This window comes from Hemiscyllium ocellatum, chromosome 40, assembly GCF_020745735.1.
Source record: "Hemiscyllium ocellatum isolate sHemOce1 chromosome 40, sHemOce1.pat.X.cur, whole genome shotgun sequence".
Lineage (NCBI taxonomy): Eukaryota > Metazoa > Chordata > Chondrichthyes > Orectolobiformes > Hemiscylliidae > Hemiscyllium > Hemiscyllium ocellatum.
The window spans coordinates 21,832,948-21,854,766 of record NC_083440.1 but is presented as its reverse complement, the minus strand read 5'-3'; positions in this window follow the sequence as shown (position 1 = coordinate 21,854,766).

Below are 21,819 nucleotides of genomic sequence, written 5' to 3'. Positions count from 1 at the left end.
GCAAACTAGCCGAAATTGCACGATTACTGCTCGTAGAACTGGAGTTCGGCTGTTCCTCCTTCTCACAAGATTCCTGCTTCGTTGTCCTGATGATCTCTGTGGCATCTCTCTGATTTGAGTGAGTTCTTTTAGCTTTAATTTCGAGGTGCCCATGTTGGACTGGAGTGGACAATGTCAGACATCACAGGACACCAGGTTATCGTCCAATAGGTTAATTGGAAATCACAAACTTTAGTGGGACGTCTGACCTGCTTTTAGCTCGTTATCTCGGTCATTTCTGATTGCAGTGGCTAAGCAGTATGATCATGTTACAACTTAGTATTCATACTTTAAATTCAGTTTCTATGGCCAGTAGCGGTGGTGGACTCTCCCTCTTTATGGGCATTTAAACGGGTATTGGATAGGCATATGGTGGATATTTGGCTAGTGTAGGTTAGGTGGGCTTGGATCGGTGCAACATCGAAGGCCAAAGGGCCTGTACTGCGCTGTATTCTTCTATGTTCTATGTTCAGTATAGTTGTTACATAAAACCTTGTTTGGATATTTTATATTCCTCTTTTAACTTGACCCGTCTGAAAAAACAGGTTCTACTGAAACTCAGGTCTATTGCTCGACCTGAAAACTTGTTGCAGTTTCTCATTGACAATAAATTCAATGCTCAGTCAAGTTGAAGACTTGCATATCTCACTGGATTGACTGAATTTGACACTGAATGTTTCAAGCTTCTTGGCTTGATATCTCAGTTCCATTGTCTCATTAACACCCTTGCAATGTAATCAAACAAGATAATGGGTTTGCCTACCTGGGTTGACCACACCAATGCCATTACCAACACCAGGATTCCTGTTCCAGGTTCACAATGCTACTGCTGTAGACACCACTGATGCCAACTTCCTCTACCATCTCCGCCACAAGGAAGAGAAGATAAAGATGAAGACGAGAAAGAAAAGAAGACAGAAAGATGTGACTGGCCTGGCGACTGGAATCAAATGGGTTCAGAATACTGAACGCTGCCTACCCCGTCAGCTTAAAACAAAACTTCAGGAGGAAGTGGTTGAGGGGCGTTCACCAAGGCTCCAATGGTTCTCCTGTAAAGTGAGACGAGAGAGATTCGGATTTGTTTTGGTTAAATTCACCAACGCGAAGTCGATGTTCTTCTATGACCACTGCCTCCTGCTAGTCAGCAAGAGAACGTGGAATCTGAACGTGGAACTGCTGATCCCAGAAAAAATGGAGGAGCTTAAAAGGGAGAACCACTAAGGGAATTTCAAGACAGTCTTTATTCCCAAAGGTCTTCTGAAACGGAGTGGACTGTCCAAACTCCATAAAAACGTGCAGCACCTGCACCTGCTGCAGGCGATCGGGGTTTATGTCATGGAAAATCACCAGGAGGTGAAGAACAGCTAGCCTCACTCTACCTCAGAAGCCATAGTATCACTACCAGGGACACCATCACACAAAATGGCTGAAGAACTATAGCAGAAACTGAAACACCAGATCAGCAGATCCAGATACTCTATACAGTCAGCACTAGAATTCTTGGACATCATCAGAAATATACACATAGACAAGGAAGAAACTATGATCTCATTCGATGTAACGGCACTGTTCACATCTATCGACAAAACCCTAGCCAAAGAAACAATAGCCAACCTGCTAGACATCCAGAACAGACAACAAGACGGTGAACCTATCAACAAAGACTCCATACTCAAACTACTGGACCTGTGCCTCACAACACTCTTCACATTCAACAACCAAATATTTGAGCAAGTCAGCGGCACACCCATGGGCTCACCCTTCTCTGGACTCATAGCAGAAGCGGTAATGCAAAGGTTAGAACAAATAGTCTGACCGCAAATTCAACCCACAGTCTGGGTCAGATATGTGGATGACATCTTTGTAATTATTAAAAACACAGGAATAGAGACCACACAGCGGATCATCAACGCCACACTCACAGGAATCCGATTCACTAGAGAGGGAGAAAAGGACAACCAACCCCAATTCCTAGACGTGATGGTACAGAGAACACCGAACGGAGAATTCACCACTAAGGTATACAGGAAAGCCACACACACAGACCAAGTCCTAAACTACGAAAGCAATCACCCCAACACACACAAAAGAATTTGCATCAAGACACTGTTCAAAAGGGCCACAACACACTGCAGTACACCAGGACTGCAAAAAGAGGATGAAGAATACCTATACAATGTATTCGCCAAAAATGGATACCCCCGCAATTTCAACAACAAATGCCTAAGGGAAAGGCAACGGAATGAGGACATTCCACAACCCAAAGGACTAGCCACACTGCCATACATCAAGAACATTTCTGAACTGACAGCCAGACTATTGCGACCACTAGGACTCATAACAGCACACAAACCAACAGCCACTCTCAGACAACAACTCACCAGGACGAAGGACCCAATACCCAGCATGAGCAAAACCAATGTAGTGTACAAAGTCCCATGCAAGGACTGCACAAAATACTACAGAGGACAAACAGGAAGACAGCTAACGATCCGCATCCATGAACACCAACTAGCCACGAAACGACACGACCAGATATCCTTAGTAGCCACACACTCAGATGACAAGCATCATGAATTCGACTGGGACAACACTACTATTATAGGACAAGCCAAACAGAGAACAGCCAGTGAATTCCTAGAGGCATGGCACTCATCCACAGATTCTATCAACAAATACATCTACCTGGACCCAATATACCGACCACTGCAGCGGACAGCTGGAACTGACAACCGGAAGCGGCAGATACAAATCAGTTTTAATCCCGGAGGAAACATCACAGAAGCACTTCACAGGAGATTCCCAAGCACTGAGGATGTCACCTAGGCAGGGGACGAAACGTCTGCAACACAAATTCCCAGTTTGGCGGACAGAACCACAACACCAAGATAATGTCCCCGTCCATTCCTTGCTGTCATGTAGGTCTTCAACGATAGCAGACGAGAGCGGCTGCACCAACCATTACCTTTGGATTTGCTGACCGAGGCCCTCGAGTCCTTCAAAAAGCGTAAGATTCGCAGAAGAGATAGCTTACCAGGAGAGTTGTATTTGAGTCTGTCACTCATGATTGGCCAGGACCTGCTAGAAGTGGACAACAGCATGCTTCTAACAGGTAGCTTTGTGAATCCATGAGGAAACCTCCTCTTCATTTACAATCAGAAGGAAAAGAGGGACGACTGACGACCATTTTCATTGCTGAATGTAACTTGAAATGATCTGACTAAGGTCATCACCAATCGACTTAGAACTGCTTTCAGCTCAGTGATTCACTCCGAACAAACCTGATCTGTACTGTCAGCCTCACACTTCTCAGGGATAGAATCGCCTATGTGCAGGACAGCGGGGTTGGAAGTCGCCCTCATCAGCTTAGAGCAGAAGGTCTTTGACAGGATCTCACATACATACATGTGGGATGTGCTCACCAATGCAGTTTTTGGGAAGAGATTCCACAAATTAATCCGACTGCTCTACACCAATATTATCAGTTCACACTCAGTCAATGGTTGGGAATCAGAAAGCTTCCTGATCAGATCCACAGTCAGGCAGGGTTGCACACTCTCACCTTTCCAGTCATATTGTTCACCTGAAGGCAACTAAAGAACTGTTGAAAATCATTCAGGCATTTATTCCTGTTTGGTAATTATCTATCCACCAATAACTTCTTTACTAAGGTTCCTCAATCAATCATTGCTCATTCATGCATCAATTCTTCATTTAGAGTTAGCACCCGAATTTCAGACTCAAATTCTTCATTCGCAAACTGAACAAACACTTCATGCATCTGAAGATCACTCTTCCCCAATACAATAATATTGTAAATTCATGGTATTGCATTGTGTTTGTAATATTTGGTGAAAGTATATTAACTTGCTGCATGCTTAGATTTGTTCTCTTGTATCAATTCATATCTGTGAGATGTACTAAGTTAGTCCTTTTACTATGTTATTTCTTACCAAATACCTCAAGCATCATCACAAATAATAAATATAAAGGTGATATTTCGGCACTAACTGTATCCCATTACTGAAACAAATTGAGGTTTCCTAAAATTAAAAAAAAGAGGTGCTTCAGAAAGAACCCTGTCGCTGAACCTGTGAGGCAAGTATTTGATCCTGAAGGTTAGAATTTTGAAACATGGATCCCGAACACATGCTTATTGCTTTTGTCTTTCACTCACAGATTTTTGTCTTCAAGTGGCCAGCTTCATTTGCCTTCTAACTGAGATTTATCCCAGGTTTAAGGCACTCTGGCTGGTTTGAGTCAATATTCACAATGGCGATAGTGTGTTACCCATCCAATTAAAGCAAAACCCACGTTTCCAATATATTTAGGCCACTTCAGCCCTAGAAGCCTCACCAATAATCGAGACATCCAAAGCCCATCGTCCTTGAAACAGTGTTTCCAACCACATGGTCATTGGCCACATGAATACTCAGAGTAACGAGGGGATCAGCTTTGAAAATTCCTCCCTGATTTGCCCAATTTTACGTATTTGAATTCATTGCTGTTTCAACCTGTTATTCTCATGATGTCAGTCAGGTGGACCTCAGAGGATATGAGTTCCCTGATTGGGGCTGTTAATCTAATCCAATCAGGGAGACGTGTCTGAAATAAAAGAATGAATGACAGGCATTTTGAGATGTCAAAGTCTAACAAGAGGCTACGATGAAGGCTTATGTATTTGCAAGTAACGGGTGATTAATGACAGGTTGCTGGTCTCTGAAGAGTGATATCACTTCCAGACATTTTGGTGTCAGTGTGCATCAGGACCTTGGTCGCTTCACTTTCCACACTTTGATGCTTCTCCCCCTGTCCCACCCCAGTCAAACCAAGAGATGCTTAAGTTGCTCCCTGGCGTTCTTGACCCGAGGCACTTTTGATGCAATATGCCATTCTGGACTCTGCGAAGTCAGGACTGATGATTCTGAAAAAGTCAGCCAACAGTTTTCCCTTTGTGCACTGCTGATATTTGACATCAGAATAACACCAAACTGACTTTGCAAATGGGGGTGTTGGGAGTACATGTCCATTTGAGTACAATACCGATTGGCCAGAACGAAACTGGACAGCAAGGGTTCAAAAAATGAGAGATTGAAATGACCCAGAATTGAATTCCTCAAATTGAGAAGTGACTGAGACGAATAAAGAGAATAAAGGAAACGACTGGCACTGAATGCTACCAAAGGTTTCTTTTTGCCTCTTGATTTTGTACTAAGATAAGCATCTAAAAGTTTACAGAAAGCCTGAATCTTTCCAAGACTGAAATGAATGAAGAATCTCTTACATTTCTCTACATTATATTGTACAGACTATTTTGTGCTCATTCACTCACTGATCCTGACCTTCTCCTTCACCTCGTGCCTATGTCCTTCTTGTGTTGTATTCTCCCACCTAACATCGTATTGTCAGCAAAAGTAACACTTGATCACATCATCTCAGTTATTGATAGAGATTATAAATGACTGTGTCTCGAGCAATAGTCCTTGTGACACTCACTAATACCAGCCTGACATTCAGATGACAAATTTCTTCCTGCTCTCTTGTTTTCTGTCCTTTATTAGTCCTCACACCAAGTCCCATTTCCCCATCACTACAAGCCTCATTGACAACAATGACTCCCACAAAATATTTCCAGATTTTGACATTTCTGCATCCTTGTGTGTGTAAATCCGTCCCTGGCCACACTGCTCCATTTCGCTTGAAACTCTTCCATCCCAACATCAGTCAAATGTTTTAGGTTTCTTCTGTGTACACGTGCAGTGCACCGCAGGGAAGAGAGAATATCTCATCCCTTGGTTTTTCTTTACAGGCTATGTATGCCTCAGAGCTAGCTCTGAAACATGTCAGGACACTCTTATCCTGGTAGGAGGAAAGACAATCAATCTGTATTGATTGGAGCTCATGCAACCGTTGAAGGTGTTTTCTTCAGTGAGTTCCTTTACTTGTTTCAATTATTGCCTCAATTGGCGAAATTCGGTTCCATTCAAAAAACTGCATCAGCACAAGGTGAGGAATTCTGTTGTGATGTTGGATTTATTAAACCAACGATCATCCCTTTACAAAACAGTGTCTAATAGCCATGAAGCCACATCCCAGTGTTGAGGAGAACGTTTCACACTTAACAACCGGAATTTAATTTCCAAATGATCAAGTCAAGGGATGTGCATGAAATGAAATGAGAGTTTATAGTTCGCTAGATGGTGTTGTGGTGTCAATGCTGGTATAGAGGGCAGCACAGTCGCTCAGTGGTTAGGCCTCACAGGGAGAGCGGAGGGGTGTGGGTGGGATACCCTTTGCAGGGTCAGTGTGGACCTGATGGGGCCATTGGCAGGCTCCCACGTTGTAAGGATTCTATCATTTTATTCATTATGATTTTTCCTCTGTTTGCTCCTGACCAATTGAGGCATGTATCATCCGATAAACCAAATAAATAAAATAAAAATAATCTGTGGCCACTGGGAGTTAACACACCGGTGTCGCCTGTTTGTTCAAATTATTGAATAAATGAAGTGAACCACATTGTAATGTTACAGTCCCCCAGGCGATGCCAGCAGGTATAAAGGAAAGGCTTTTGAGATTATATCACCTCGGCATTGAGTACAGAGAGATTGCCTGCGCACAGAGATTCAGGCAGAGAATGACATTTTCATTTTATTATGTACGTAAATTATTTTACATGACCCTTCTGACTGTAACAATCCCCGGTAAGTGCAGTACACCAATGAATTTGTGTAAATCGGTCTGATGATCGGTTGCATGTTCACACTGTCACTGACAATGGTACATGGGCATGTTGTGCCCAAAAGTCACATAGTGGCAGGAACTTGGTAATTTATTATCAGATTACAGAGACCCTGTGGAATCCCCATCATCACAGACTCTGCAAGACTTGCCTTAGAAAGAATTCATCTCTTCTGAGAAGCTTCCAGAGAGTTTCACTGGAACTAAGGCAAGGAATCACTTTGAAAATGTTTAAGTGGCGGTATTTTATGTAGAGAGTGCAATATTATTGAATTTGAATTGGTTTCTGGTATTGAAGTGAATATACAGTGGCCTTTTCTGTACCTCCGCACTTTATAGTTAACTTGGAGTTATTTGTGTAATTGCAGCCATTTTTAAAAAAAAGTTGTGTTTGATGTTTGGCGATCGGCTGAATGCCTTTGTGCACTCGTGAACGTTTGTTTATTTTTGATGCTTCTGCAACTCTGTCGGGCACTGAATTATCAGACACCCACCACACTCTGGTGAAAGCCTTTTCCTCAGATCCCGCGAACCACTTCCCTGTCACCTTAAAGATATGCCCCCCCCGCCCCTCCATCTGAAAATTCCCTGCCAACCCTTAGTTAAACAGAGGAGTGAGCAGCTTCAAAATAGGTCAGGCCATTGGAGCTGTCATGTTAAAACTTGACATCTGAACCTTCCCAACTGCCCCAGTTATGTGCTAAGATCTTATATTGCTGTCTGTGCTGACGGAGAGAAGCTTGATCATTAATTTCCAATTTGCATTTTACTTCCTGTTTCTTTCAGTTAATTGCCTGGTGATTGTGGTTCTTGCACGGGGAAAGTGTGGCCTCTCTAACAGCACAACGCGCTGCCTGTTGGCTATGGCAATGTCGGATCTACTGTTTGTTCTCACTGACATCATACTGTGGAAACTCAAATTCTTTGACATGCCAACGTGTTTCCTGGATCTCACCTCTGTGTGCCGTTCTGCCTATGCCATGGCTCGTGCAGCCACAGACTGTTCCGTCTGGTTCACTGTCCTTTTCACCTTTGATCGTTTTGTGGCCATTTGCTGCCTGAAAATGAAGAGAAAATATTGGACAGAAAAAGCCTTGGCTGTGGCTATGGCTGCAACTGGCATTCTGCTCTTTTCAAAAAACATTCCCTTCTATTTTCGCTTTGAACCTGGGGGAATAATTAACAATGTTCTGTGGCACTGTCGAATAAAATCAAGTTATTTTACAGATCCCAGGTGGCTGGGATTCAGATGGTTTGATATCATTTTAACTCCTTTCATCCCATTCGTGTTAATTCTGTTGATGAATACTCTGATGGTCAGACACATTTTGTTGATCAGTCGAGTCCGCAAGAGCCTGAGGGGTCAGAGGAAGGGAGAGAGGCACAAAGACGCAGAGATGGAGAATCGGAGGAGGTCAGTGATTTCCCTCTTCACCATATCCATTAGCTTCATACTTCTGTGGACAGTGCATGGTTCAAACGTCTTGTACTTTAGCATTAAAGGAACATATCGCTGGAACTACAGTTCTATAAAGGATTTTACATACATTGCAGAAATGCTGAGGGATTTAAGCTGCAGCACGAACACATTATTTTGTGCAGTGACTCTGTCCAAGTTCAGAGCGAAGTTCAAGAATGCGATGCAAAACCTGGTTACATAAATCCTGCACTTAATGATTCAAAAAGAACTGGGAGAGGTGCCCAGGCATCTGCAGTGTTCCCAGAGCAGGAATTGCATATTTGCAGACAGAGGTTCATCACAACAATCACATGGATTCAGTTGAACACCCTGCAGTGGATGGCGGGCGGTGGGGAGGGGTGGGGTGTGGTGGGGGGCGGAGCAAGATGGGTCACCATTCACCATGCTCAGGTACACGCTGCTATCCCTGACTGACTGACAGATTGACACACATGGAGACACACAGACAATGAGAAGCAGTAGTCCATTCAGCCCTTCGAACCCGGTACACCCATCATTCCAGAACATCACAGTTCATCCAATTCTAAGGTGTAATTCACCTTCCTGTCTGTCCCTGACAATGATACCAATCTCCCAGGCTTAACATAATCCATCCAATTGCAGCTTAAAAAATATTGGAAGACGCAACAACGGGACAGCACTGAAGGGAAAAAGAAGTAACTGTCATGGGCAGTGTAGGAGGGAAAGAGGCTGGAGGAGTGATTCCAAATGACGGTTTGTCTCTGAGTGATGGACTCAGCCAGAATATTGTGTCCTCACGGAGAGCCCTGTGAATGAGTGATAAAGTCCGGCAGCAGGGGTTTCTGCATTTCCCCTATGGGGAGGAGAGGGAGGGAAAGAAACTTCCCCTCCTGTACCATGATCAATGTCAGTCTCTGTCTGTTAGCTCGAAATAAACAGTTTTTTTAAACAAGACAAACTCTCCGTGTGCTGTTGATCCCCTGATCTGAATTGTTTCTTGCTCCATGCACATTTGTTCAGTTTTGACCGTGTTCCATGAGCCCACCACAGGAATATTGCCTTCTCTCTCTTTCCGCCTCTTTCTGCATGTCGTTTTCTCTGTCCCTCTCTTCCTCTCTTTCTCAATCTCTTTCGCTAAGTCTGCATCTCTCTCTCCCCATCTCTAAATTTCTTGCTGCCAGTCTCTCTCTGACTCTATCCCTTTACCTCTGTCTCTCTGTCTGTCTTTGTCTTTGTTTCTCATGCTCTCTCTCTCTCTCTCTCTGCCTCACGCTCTGTTTCTTTCTCACACATTGACCATATCAGACACGTGTTCACTCACTTTAACACCTGCTCCCGTGAATTGGCTCAAACCACTTCTATATCTCTTCTTTCCCTGAGTTTCTCTGAGGAGGTGATTTTGGAAAATACAAAATGCACAGGCGCATTCAACAATACCTTGGCATAATATTAGTTACATTTCTGTAAATGTTGCTTCCCTTCGTCTTCTGCACTTTGGCTGTCTCCCTTTCTCTCCCTAGCAATGTTGAGGGAGTTTGTGTTGAAGTGTTTCACTTTCCATTGTGAGGGTCTCTGTGTGTATCTATGTTTCACTGCCCTTGTGGGAGTGTCAGTGTGGGCGTGTATATGCAAGGTTTGGGTGTGTTAATGTATCAGTGTATAGGTATAGTCACACACTTTAGTCTGATTGTATTCCTCTGTGTGTTTGTGAGGGTGAGGGTGTGTTTGTATGACCCTCAGGATCAGGTAATGTTTCTGTCTGGAGTTGGTTTCCCACATCTCCGTTGGACTGTTTCTGTGTATGTTCGTGTGTTGTAGGTGGAGGATGGGATGTGTTCCTGTTTCTGTTTATCAGTATCTTCCTATGTCTCAACCTGAGTGTATTTGGGCAGGTGGGTGTACTTTTGTGACTGAGTGGCATATTTTTGCGAGTGTGTGCATGTGGGTGTGTTTCTGTGTCTCTCAGGACCTGGTTATATTCCTGTCTCATCACAACACTCCCTCTCCTGAAAAAGGACGAGTGCACCCTACAGCAGGTCACGGTGCACAGATTGCTCTCTTGGGAACCTGGGAGTAATCCAAACATCAGTCTCTCCACCTCATAAGTACTGAAACCTGAACTGTTACTTCGGTTTCTGGATCTATTGTTTAACTCGTGAAACAAGGCAAGGTAATAATTAATGAGATGCAAGACACTAGGAAACTCAAAGGACCAGTGGGAACTTGGGACGCTTGCCCACGATCCCTGAATGTTAGAGGACAGGTTAATACAATAATTAAGGTGGCACATCATATACCACATGCCTCGATTTATTGTGGTGCAGATTATACGGGTAGGGTGGTCATTCTCGCCTTTTGTAGGACTCTATACACTCACATGAACGCAGAAATCTTTAAAAAGCTGATGAGAGGCGAAAAGGGTGACAGCGTTTATTAAGTGAAACTGGTCAGTTGGGCGACAGTGGAGACAATCCCTTGTAGATAAAGATCCAGAAATGGTTCCCTCCAAAAGCACGTCAATCTACTCATATCATTGGAGAACAGAGTATGGTGTTACCAGCAGAGCTGATGAACTGAGCATTGACACTCTCTAATGAACCTTGATGTTTCTCTTTGGTGCATTTTGTGTTTTTGACATATTTCTGCTCCTGAGTGTCAGTGGTGGAGGAAGTGTATGTTTGTAGTTGTGATGTCAATCAAGCAAATTGCTTTGTCCTGGGTGATGTCAAATTTTCTGAGTCTTGATGGAGCTGCTTCCAAACAAGAAACTGGGGAGTATTTCGTTACACTTCTTACTTTTGCTTTGACTTTGGGGAGTCAGGAGGTGAGTTACTCGTCGTGGTCTTCCGGGCTGCTGACATCCTTTTGTAGCAATGATATTCAAATTAATTATGACCAGCTATTTATTGATGAAGTAGCTGAAGCTGTTTTGTCCGAGGATAGTACACCGTGGAATTTCTGCAGAAATGTTCTGGAGCTGAGCTGAGCCTCCTCTGACAACGACAACCGTCTTCCTATGTGCCAGATATGATAGGTACTAGCGGGGAGTGTGCCCCTAATTGTCCTTCAAGTGAATTTTGAGCGAGCCAGTGGGATGTCAGGGTGTGTCACTCTCACCTCCCCTCTGGAATTCACCTCTTGGCCCAAGTTTGAAGCAAGAATGTCATACATAAACAAAAGTAGACAATTCTGGATTGCTCAGCTTGACTGGCAGATCTGTGGAGATAAATCAGAATTAACACTTCGGGACTTGTGATGCTTTCTCAGAACATGTCACAACTTGCCTTCCCAACTATTTTTGAGTCAACTGCAAATTTGTCAACAACACATTTTTTCCTTTCGTTCATATACAGAATATTGCATTCTTCATGTGTATATCATATAAAGTATTTAGTATTGTTGTGTGTTGGAGCTGAGTATGTCTGTACAAATGTTGCTGTGTATAGGAGTTAACCATGTTTGCATCTAAATATTATTGTGCATTGTACCTGTTTGTGTTTATAAATAAACATTGTTTTGCTTCGGAGTTGTTCTCGTTTAAACGTAAATATCATGAATCATTAGGACTGCTCATTTGTAAATATAAACATGGTTGTGTCTGGCAACGGTTCCTGGACATATTTGCTTCCTGTTTTCTTTTTGAGTTGTTCTTGCCTGCAAGTAAGTATTGTTGTTTCTTAGTTGTGTTCTCTATTATTTATTAATTTCGTGGCGCGTTTCAACTGCACATGTAAATGTTTGAATATTTTTGCGTTTTTGAAGTGTTTACGTTTGTACATAAAAATTGTTGCAGAACGAACTTGGAATGAAACTGTTCATGTTTCTGCATATTAATTGTATTTTAGATCTGTTCACGTTCATTTTTAAATATTGTAAATGAGAACTGTTCACGTCTGTATGTAAATATTTCTGTGTACTGGAGCTGTTTAGTTTATATCTCAAAGTTGTGAATTGGAGCTGTTCCAGTTTATGTGTATAGATATTATTTTGTGTTGGAGCTGCTTCTGTTGGAATATAAATATTGTTGTGTCCTGGAGTCGTTGTTGTTTTGATGAAAATATTAACATATTCTGAAGTTCTGTCCGTCATAGGGAGAGAATTCACCAGAGAATAAATGGTATCGGATTAAATAGACAATAATTAGTAGAGGGTTAAACAGAGAGTAATAACGGGAGGGTAATATAGAGGATAAGGGAATCGGCTTTTGTACAACGTAATCGAAAAGGTTCAAATGGAGTTTTACCGGAAAAGCAATTGAATATAACTGATCGAGGAAAGTGTTAATTACAGGCAAAGGGAGTGGGATTATTATCAAGTTGCAGGGAGAGGGTTAAATAGAGAGGAATGCGAAGAGAGTTCAATATAAGGCAAGAGAGAGGGTGAGATGGAGTGTAATAGAGAGAAAAGTGACAACAAAGTAACTGGGAGATGGTTGAACAAAGAAAAGGGAAAGAATCGTATATAAAGAAATAGGGGGAGACTAAATAGAGAGAATATAGGTGAGGGTTTAATACAGGAGAGCAGGAAGAGGATAAAGTACGGGGAAGAAGAGAGGTTAATACAGAACATACCGTATTAAATAGAAAGTAGTCGTGAGAGGGTTAATTAGAGAACCATAGGGAGTAAACTGAATACAGAGATCGTTAAAGATTGTGATGGGCAGGGTTTAAATTTAGCGGTTTCAGTGGAGAGTAGTTATGAGAGCTTTAAATGTGAAGTAATAGGGGCATAATTAAATAGCGAGTAATGGAGAGGATTGAAAACAGGGTAAGAGAGAGGTGGTTGGATACAGGGGAATAGAGAGGATTAAATGTAGGTAAAGACCGGATTAAGTGAAGAGTAGTAGGTTTGGACTAATGTCAGACCAAGAGGAAGAGAATTAGTTACAACGCAGGGAATAGAGAGGACTGAATGGAGATAAAGTCTTAAATACAGAGTAACAGGGAGAGTCTCATATTCAGAGAGACAAGGTGAAAGAGAAATTAGGAAAAAATTAAACAATGGGGAAGAGTGTGGGTTACATACAAGGGAACAGCGACACAAGTCAATGCAGATTAGCAGGGAGAGGTTTGCATACAGGGAAATATAAATGCTTAAATATAGGGACATAGACTTACAAAATACCGGGCAATAGCATTGAATAAATATAGGGTAAGAGAGACAGTTTTAGCTCTACTCAATTTGGGGGCAGTGGTGGTGATGGGCACAGTCCTCTCTTCCAATTTCTTAACATCAACATTGAACTTTGGCTCTCAGAGCGTCCATTCCCACAATCAGTTGCCTCCATGTTGCACTGCTTCCCGGGACTACCTCTTCCCACATCACCGACAGCTCCCTCATTCCCACTCCAGTTGTCATTACACCCCATGTAACCCTACTCCTCATGCCTCCCCTTTACCTCCTGCCTTTGCTTTGTCATGTAGAATAGTGTGGACTGACGTTATGCCCTTCTGCCATTCTTGTGCTTAGCAGTGGGAATGAAAGGCCTTCTGCTCTTCTTCTTTACCAATTCCGAATGAGCAAAAGTGCCTCCCCCACTTCCTTTGTGTCATTCTCCAGAAGGGTTTTCTTTTTAATTCATTCACAGGATGGGAGCATCGCTGACCAGCACCAGCATGTATTGCCCATCCCGAATTGACACCAGGGCTGTTAAGTGTCAACTACATTGTTGTACGTTTGGAGTCAAGTGTAGTCCTGACCTGGTATGGATGCAGTTTCCTCTGTGAAAAGCGTGAGCCAATCGACAAGCGACCTGGGTTCATCATTCGAGTCTTAAATTTTAGATAGTCATTGTATTTAATCTTCATCATCTGCCACAGTGGGATTTGAGCTTGAGAACCCAGAACATCACTTGGTTGTCTGCCTTAATAGAGCAGCGATAATACTGCTAAGCCATCGCCTCTACATCAGTTATGAGCTCGTCCTGTGTAACAGGCTGGAGAAGGGGCTGAATAAGAACAGAAAGAACTGTTAATGCTCTTAATCAGAAACAAAAACAAATTCCTGGAAGAAATCAGCACATCTGCCAGATTCTATGCAGAGAACTCAGAGCTGAATGGCCTCCTGTACCAGAGTAACAGACCGGAGAGGAGCTGAATGACCTCCCTTCCCAGGGATCAGGTTGTAGTAGTTTCTGATTGTTCCCTTGTACCAGAATAACAGGCCGGAGAGGAGCTGAATGGCCGACTTTTTTCCCGTGGGATAGACTGGAGAATGGGCTGAATAGCCTCACCCTGTTCCTGTGGGACAGAATAAAGAAGGAGTTGAATGGCCTCCTCCAGTTCCTGCGGGACAGATTGGAGAAGGGGATATTGTTGGGTATGTTCATGCGAACAGCAGACTCATTCATCATTGAAAATTAAGCAATGCTTTATCCCCTGAATTAAAAAAAAGTCAAGCCGTGAAATTTACAAGTCTCTGCCCATTTGTTCTCCATATTTTAAATAAAGGCTGATTTCAGTGTTCCAAATATTAACTCTATTCAGTGTTAGTTAGTCGGATATGTTCACGTGCAGTTTACCCCTTTAACCAGTGAAATGGGCAGGCAAATGGCAGATAATGTTGGAAGTAAGAAAGATTCATTCTTTTTGGTAGAGATAATAAAAATTAAGTGGCTTAATTCTAGTGGGGACTTAACATCAAGAGTTGGAGGTGTATACTTCTTTTTTGGAAAGTGACTGGGAACGTTGAGCTGATTTGTCAAAAATAAATTATCCAAAGTCGAATGGAATGCAAAGGAAAGGGGAATGTTATTTTACCTGTATAAATCACCGCTTCAGACACAGCTGGGGGAAACAGCCCAGATTTGAACTTTTGAATATCATATGACTTCCATTGGATTAAACCTGAGCTCCGCCCACTACAGCACACCGCACTTTAGGAAGCATGTCAGTGCAGTGGATGCTTTGAAATGGCATGTTTTCTCAGTGGTTCGCATTGCTGTTTCACAGCACCAGGGACTGGGCTTTGATTCTAACCTCGGGTGACTATCTGTGTACATTCTCCCCGTGCCTGTGTTGGTTTTCTTCTGCTGCTCTGGTTTCCTCCCACAATCCAAAATATACATGTCAGAAAAATTAGCCGGGCTGAGCTGCTCATGGTGTTCAAGGATGTGTAGGTTAGGTGCATTCGTCATGGATAAGTATAGGGCTGGGGAATGTGGCTGGGTTGTTTACTCGTCAGAGGATAGGCATGGATTTGTTGGGCTGAAGGGCCTAATTCCACACTTTAGGGATCGTATTCTAGGCTGTAGGTGCCGGTTAATAGTCATGGGAACTAAATAACAGGACATTTAACCCCCGTGAGCTTGTCACAGCATTCTGTAGCCAAACTCCATATACCTGTGTTTGTGCCTTATTCCTTACAAACTATGCTTAAGAAAAATAAATCTATCGCAGATATAAAATTAACATCTAATCCAGCATCCACTTCCCTTTGTGGAAAAGAATTCCCACCATCCAACACCCTTTGTGTGTGGCAGTGATTCCTAACATCTCTCCTGAATACATTAGCCCGACATTGCAGACTATATCCCTTTATGTTTGAATCCACAAACAGTGGAAATTGGTGATCTTTATAAACCCTACCTTATGAGTTCTGGAGAAAGGTGGCCTAATTCGTCGTCTCCCACGTTAATGGTTGGAGAACCGTGAAGACCCTCTTTGAGGCTCCCTCAGACTTACAATAAAGAGTCAAGGGGAACACCAAGCGGATCTTTATTCTCAAAGGTTTTCAGAATGTGACAGAGAAATGGGTACAACTGTCCAAGCTACAGAGAAACGTGCAGAATCTACACATGGTGCAGGCTATGGGTGTCGATGTCACAGAGGATTTTCAGGAGGTGAAGAGCCAGAAAGCCTCACTCTTTACCTCCAAAGCCACCAAGATAATCCACCCGGTCTGGGGACCACACTGTGGAGCAGGACGGGACGGGCTCATGTTTGGTCTTCGACAAATTGCACAGGGAGAGCTCGTAGTTCAGCATCTTGAAAAGGAGAAATATCAGTCTGTAACGTTATCTCATCCTGACATCCTGAGGATAAGCAAAACCCTTTGTGCCTTATTACATGACATGAATATCACAGATAGCGCAGCCTCCCGGTCATTACTTTCTATTGTACAGGTTTTAAGTGACAACATACGGGAGAGGCTGGACCAGCCGCCATCTCTGGAGGTGCTGACCAAGGCTCTCGACTCCTTCGAAAAGAATAGACCTGGCGGAAGTGATAGCTTATCAGCCGTGTTGTGTTCCACTCTGTGAGAGTTGATTGGCCAGGAGCTGGTGAAAGTGGAGAGCAAGGAAATTGAGCTGTTGAATATCTGACTCAGTGACAGGCCACTGTCAAAAACTGTGCATTTGTTAATGACAAGATGCTACAGTATGAGCATTGATTTTATTCTCAGACATTGCTGCTGCCAATGTGCATCAGGATCTTGAGTTCTTCATGTTCCACACATTCCCACTCCAACCCCTGTTCCACCCCAGAAAACCCCACACCACAAGATGTCCTGAAGTTGTTCTGTGACATTCTTGACCCTCGGCACTGTTGAGACAATATACCATCCTGTACTCTGGCTAGTCAGAACTGATGATTTTGAAAGAGTCAGTCAGTCATGTTAGCTTTGTTCATGCTGCCATTTAAAGTTAACACAGCACCGCATTAACTTTATAAATGATGTAAAAAAAAACCCAGAAACGTAATACTGGAGAGTTGGGGCTCAATGTCCTTTTGAGTGAGGCATTTATTCACCAGATTGATAGCTGGACAACAAGGGTTCAATTGTGAGGGACTGAGATGACGCAAGTCCATGGTTCAATTCCTCGAATTAAGAAGGGTCTGAGATGAGTAAAGTTTTCCATAAAATAATGGAAACATCTGGCAATAAATGGACCGGAAGGCATCTTGTTGCCTCTTGTTTTAGGGTGAGAAAAATCATCTGAAATTTTGTCGATGGCTTAAAACCTTTCCGAGAGTGAAATGAATGAACAATGCCTCACATTTCTCTACATTATACTGCACAGACTATCTGGTCCTTGTTTACTCACTGAACCTGCCCTATCCCTTCTCAGTGCTCCTACGTCCTCCTTGCCTATTACTGTCAACTTAATGTTGTGTTATGATCAAAGGTAATGCAAGTCATTGATAGAAATTATGGTGGTATCGTGGGAAATGATTCTTGTGTCACTCACTAATACCGGTCCGACATTATGGTAATGACATATTTACTCCTGCTCTCTGTTTTTTGTCCTCTATCAGTCCTCAAGCCAAGTCCCATCGATCTCGACGGGCCTCATTGACAACATTGACCGCCCCCCATTCATTTCCAGAATTGGACATTTCTGCATCCTTGTGCGAGCAAATCCCCCTCTGACCTCAGTCCTCCATCTCGCGTGAAACTGCTCTATCCCATCATCCGTCAGATGTTTTAAGTTTCTTCTCTGTACATGTGCAGCACACTGCAGGTGAACAGGGAATATCTCACCCTCTGTCTTACTGTAGAGATCATGTGTGATTCAGAGTCAGCTCTGAAACATGTCCAGGGTGCAGTTAAGCTGGTAGGAAGTTCTGTATTGATTGGAGCTTATGTAACCATTGAGGGCATTTTTCAGTAAATTATTTTTACCTGTTTCAATTACTGCCTGGAGTGGAGAACTTATGTTCAAATCAGACACTGAGTGTGCACAAGGCGAGGAATTGCATTGCGATGATGTATTCATTAAAACCGACAGTGTGTCGTCACCAATAACCAACGATGCTCCCTGCACAGAATAGTCGCTGATAACCATGGAAAACACCTCACAGATTTGAGGAGAATGTTTCTCAGAGAGACACTCAACAACTGGAATTTAATTTCCAAATGATCAAAATCAAAGGAATGTCGAACCTGAAATGAAATGAGAGTTTAAAGTTCGATAGATGGTGTTGTGGTGTCAATGCTGGTATCGAGGGCGGCACAGTGACGTGGTGGTTAGCCCTGCTGCCTCACAGAGAGAGAGCGGGTGGGTCTGGGTGGGATACACTTTGCTGGATCAGTGTGGACTTGATGGGCCCATTGGCCGGATTCCACGTTGTAAGGATTCTACTAGGTCACACAATATACATTTTCCTCTGTTTGGTCCTGACCGATTAAGATTTGTACAATCATACAAACCACAGTTGTAAAAATAATCTGTGGCCACTGGGAGTTCATTCACAGGTGTCACCTGTTTGTTCAAGTTCTTAAATAAATGAAGTGAACCACATTGTAATGTAACAGTCCCCCAGGCGATGCCAACAGGTATAAATGAAAGGCTTTGAGATTATATCACCTCGGCATTGAGTACAGGGAGATTGCCTGCGCACAGAGATTCAGGCAGACAATGGCAATTTCATTTTATTATTTGCGAAAATTGTTTTACATTACCCTTCCGACTGTAACAATCCCCGGTAAGTGCGGTACACCAATGAAATTGTGTCCATCTGTCTGATGGTGGGCTGCGGGTTCACTCTGTCACTGACAATGATAAATAAATAGATTGTGCCTAAAATTCACACAGTGGCAGGAGCTCGGTAATTTATTGTCAGATTACAGGGACCCTGTGGAATCCGTGTCATCGCAGATTCCACAGGAATTGCCTGGGAAATTATTCATCTCTTCGGAGAACCTTCCAGAAACGCGCATTCCAATCGGAGATTACTGGGAGTTTCAATGGAATTAAGGCAAGGAATCACTTTGGAAACATATAAGCGGTGATTTTCGATGTAGAGAATGCAATATTAGTGAGTTTGTGTTTGCTTCTGGTGTTGAAGAGAATAAGCAGTGGGCATGTGTGTGCATCTAAAGTTGAGAGTTAACTTGGATTTATTTGTGTAATTGCAGCAGTTTGTTTTAATAATTGCGTTTGAAGTTTGGCGATGGGCTGAATGGATTTGTGCACGAATGAGCAGTTGTCTAGTTTTGATGGTTGCAACCTAACTTGATATTAATGGGGCCTCATAACTTTGTAGGTGAGTTCTGGAATTTTCAATTAAGGAAGAAACCCTTATCGAGAAAGTTTTACTTTCAATTTTATCATTTTTGTCATTTAGTTGTGTTCCTGTACGGCCCTGGATATGAGTGTATGCATGGATCTGTGCCCATGCAAATGAAATGAGAGTTTTAGTAAATGACATTATCTTGTATGTTGATCACTGATAGTAGTGTTGGGGCAGAAGAAAGTCTCTGAAAAAAATGTTTCAAGCTGAGTATATTGATGCTCAGATGTGCAGTATCTCCAGGAAGAAATTGACTGCAATTTCAGTTGAGAATTGACAGTCAAAAGTCATTTAACCATGTGATAGATACAGGGATTCTGGTGTGAATAGTTTTTGATGGCTGTTTTGTTTGGAACGGTATTGTTGGGAGTCGGGTTTTGTGGAATATATGAAATTCGTAGCGTTTCGTTTCATGCATGCATTGTTGAGATTAACAAGAATTATACATCTGCTGCGTGCTCGTTGTCTTTGAATCTGCTTTATAAGCACGTAGTTTGATTTATTCTGTTTTATCATCATTTCCTTCGTAATAAATTTCATTTTTTTAATGGATGCAGAGCAGGTAGCCAGTTTACTCAATTGATGTAGTCATGAATAAGCTCTTTCAGTGCCATGACTTTCCTGCAGTTCTGCGGGATTGAAGAAAGACAGGAGTTTTAAATTGGATTCACTCAGTGGGCATAATGCACTGTTTCTGCATGATCCATTTCCAACATTTTAACACTGAGAAGTGTTAAATTGAATTTCAGATGCATGTGGCTAATTTCCAGTGGTTTTTCTGAAGAAGTTTTCGTGGCTTCATATTTTTAAACTGCATGAAGCAGTTTCGCTACGGGAGGAATAGTACTAACTTAGTCTAGAAGGTAAGAATTAATCAATTCCTTAGGTTAATATGCTCACCGTATTTAGGTATTCTCATTACAAAGTAAAGTTGTTTTTTTAAAAAGGACGTGTTGTGAAATCCTGTTCTGTCTATGAGCTGCTGAGTATTTGTATTATCACTTTCCAGGTTAATTGCATCTGACATTATGAGAGCACAATAGAGAGTCAGAGAGACTTGATTATTTTGTAACATCATATTTCTGACGCAATCGATTGGAGCCGCAAATTTCAGTGTTTGTAGTAATGAGCTGTCTGTTTCGTTTTGCATTTTGTCGCTTATTCAAAAATTTCAACAAGCCTATCCTCAAAAGTATTTCAGTTAGACAATGCAAAGAACGCAATAAAATACTCACGTCTGGCATTATCTGTTCACTGAATTTACAAGCGAAAATGCAACATTTTCTAAATATGACAAGGAATTGTTCACTTTCCAAAACAAATTCTGTGGGATTCCATGAATTAGCAGATCCTCAATTTATCATCACAGATCGTGGTTTGTCCCTTCAATGAAGAAACCAAACTTTCGCGGCTCTGTTAGCATCCTCCGTCAAATTATTCCATCTTCCCATGTTTTTTGTAATATATTGATCAGAACATTCCAGGCAAACGTATATGGAGGACGGGAAAGTCTGTGGCTGTAAGAGCTGTTCCCCTCGTTGTGGTATTTTACGTGTCAGAGTTGACTTTCACAAATTCCTTGAGAACTATTATTTTATAAGTTGGTGCATTGTTTTGAAAATTTGGGGAAAAGAAATATCAAAGCAGGGCAATTTAAAAAGGAGGAAGATAGACAAAGTTGGACACCACATGGTCAGCCATAGAGGAATAGAGAGAGAGAGAGTAACGAATACTGCTGTCTGACACAGCAGTGAATCTGCACAGCTCCTACCTTTGCTGTTTGAGTCCATGCGTTTCTGGCCATCGGAGAGCATCTGGGGAAGAAAACCAGCAAAAATCACATCTGCCCTTGCAGGAACTTGTGTGTCAGAGTTCACAACATAGCAACAGATAAGTGCATGGTGCTTAGGTGTAACCCTGCTGCCTTTTTTTTGTGTCAGTCCACAACAGCGAGTCAAGTGAGTTCATTCTTGGGGATTAGATTTATTGTGGTCTGTCTCTCGATTAAATTGTAAAGGTGAAGTCATTGGCGAAAAACTTAGCCCGGAGAAGTGTCTTTTAGAGCTCTACAGCTGTGGTATTTTCTGGGTCTGTCGATTATTGAGGTGCAAAGATGACTTTTAGTGGACTGATGACCTCTTCCTGTCAGGTGTGGGAGGTTAGCGAAAGCTTCTATTTACTGAAGATTATGTCTACAGTAAGTGTGTTTGGTTGTGAATCCTGTCAAGTCGCCATGGATCGATTGGAGAAGCAGTTAGAGGTAAAGAGAAATTTACAGGAGGTAGGGAGTGGGATGGCAAGCATTTGCAGGAAGAAGGAAAACCGCAGATATAATCATGTAGATGGGACACCTCCAGTAAAGGTTGGACAGGGAGGTGGATAGTGCAGGTGTCTCCAGGGCCTATCGCTATTTTAAACAAGCATGTTGGTTTGGAAAATGTCGGAGGTGTTGGACTCTGAGAGAATGTGGCATAACTGCCAGGTTTCTGGCACCAACACTGGCTCTAATGTATACCAGGGGTACGCCAGGGTCCAAGTGATTAGTTGTGACAAGGTACTGTCTAGTCAGAGGCATAAACAAAG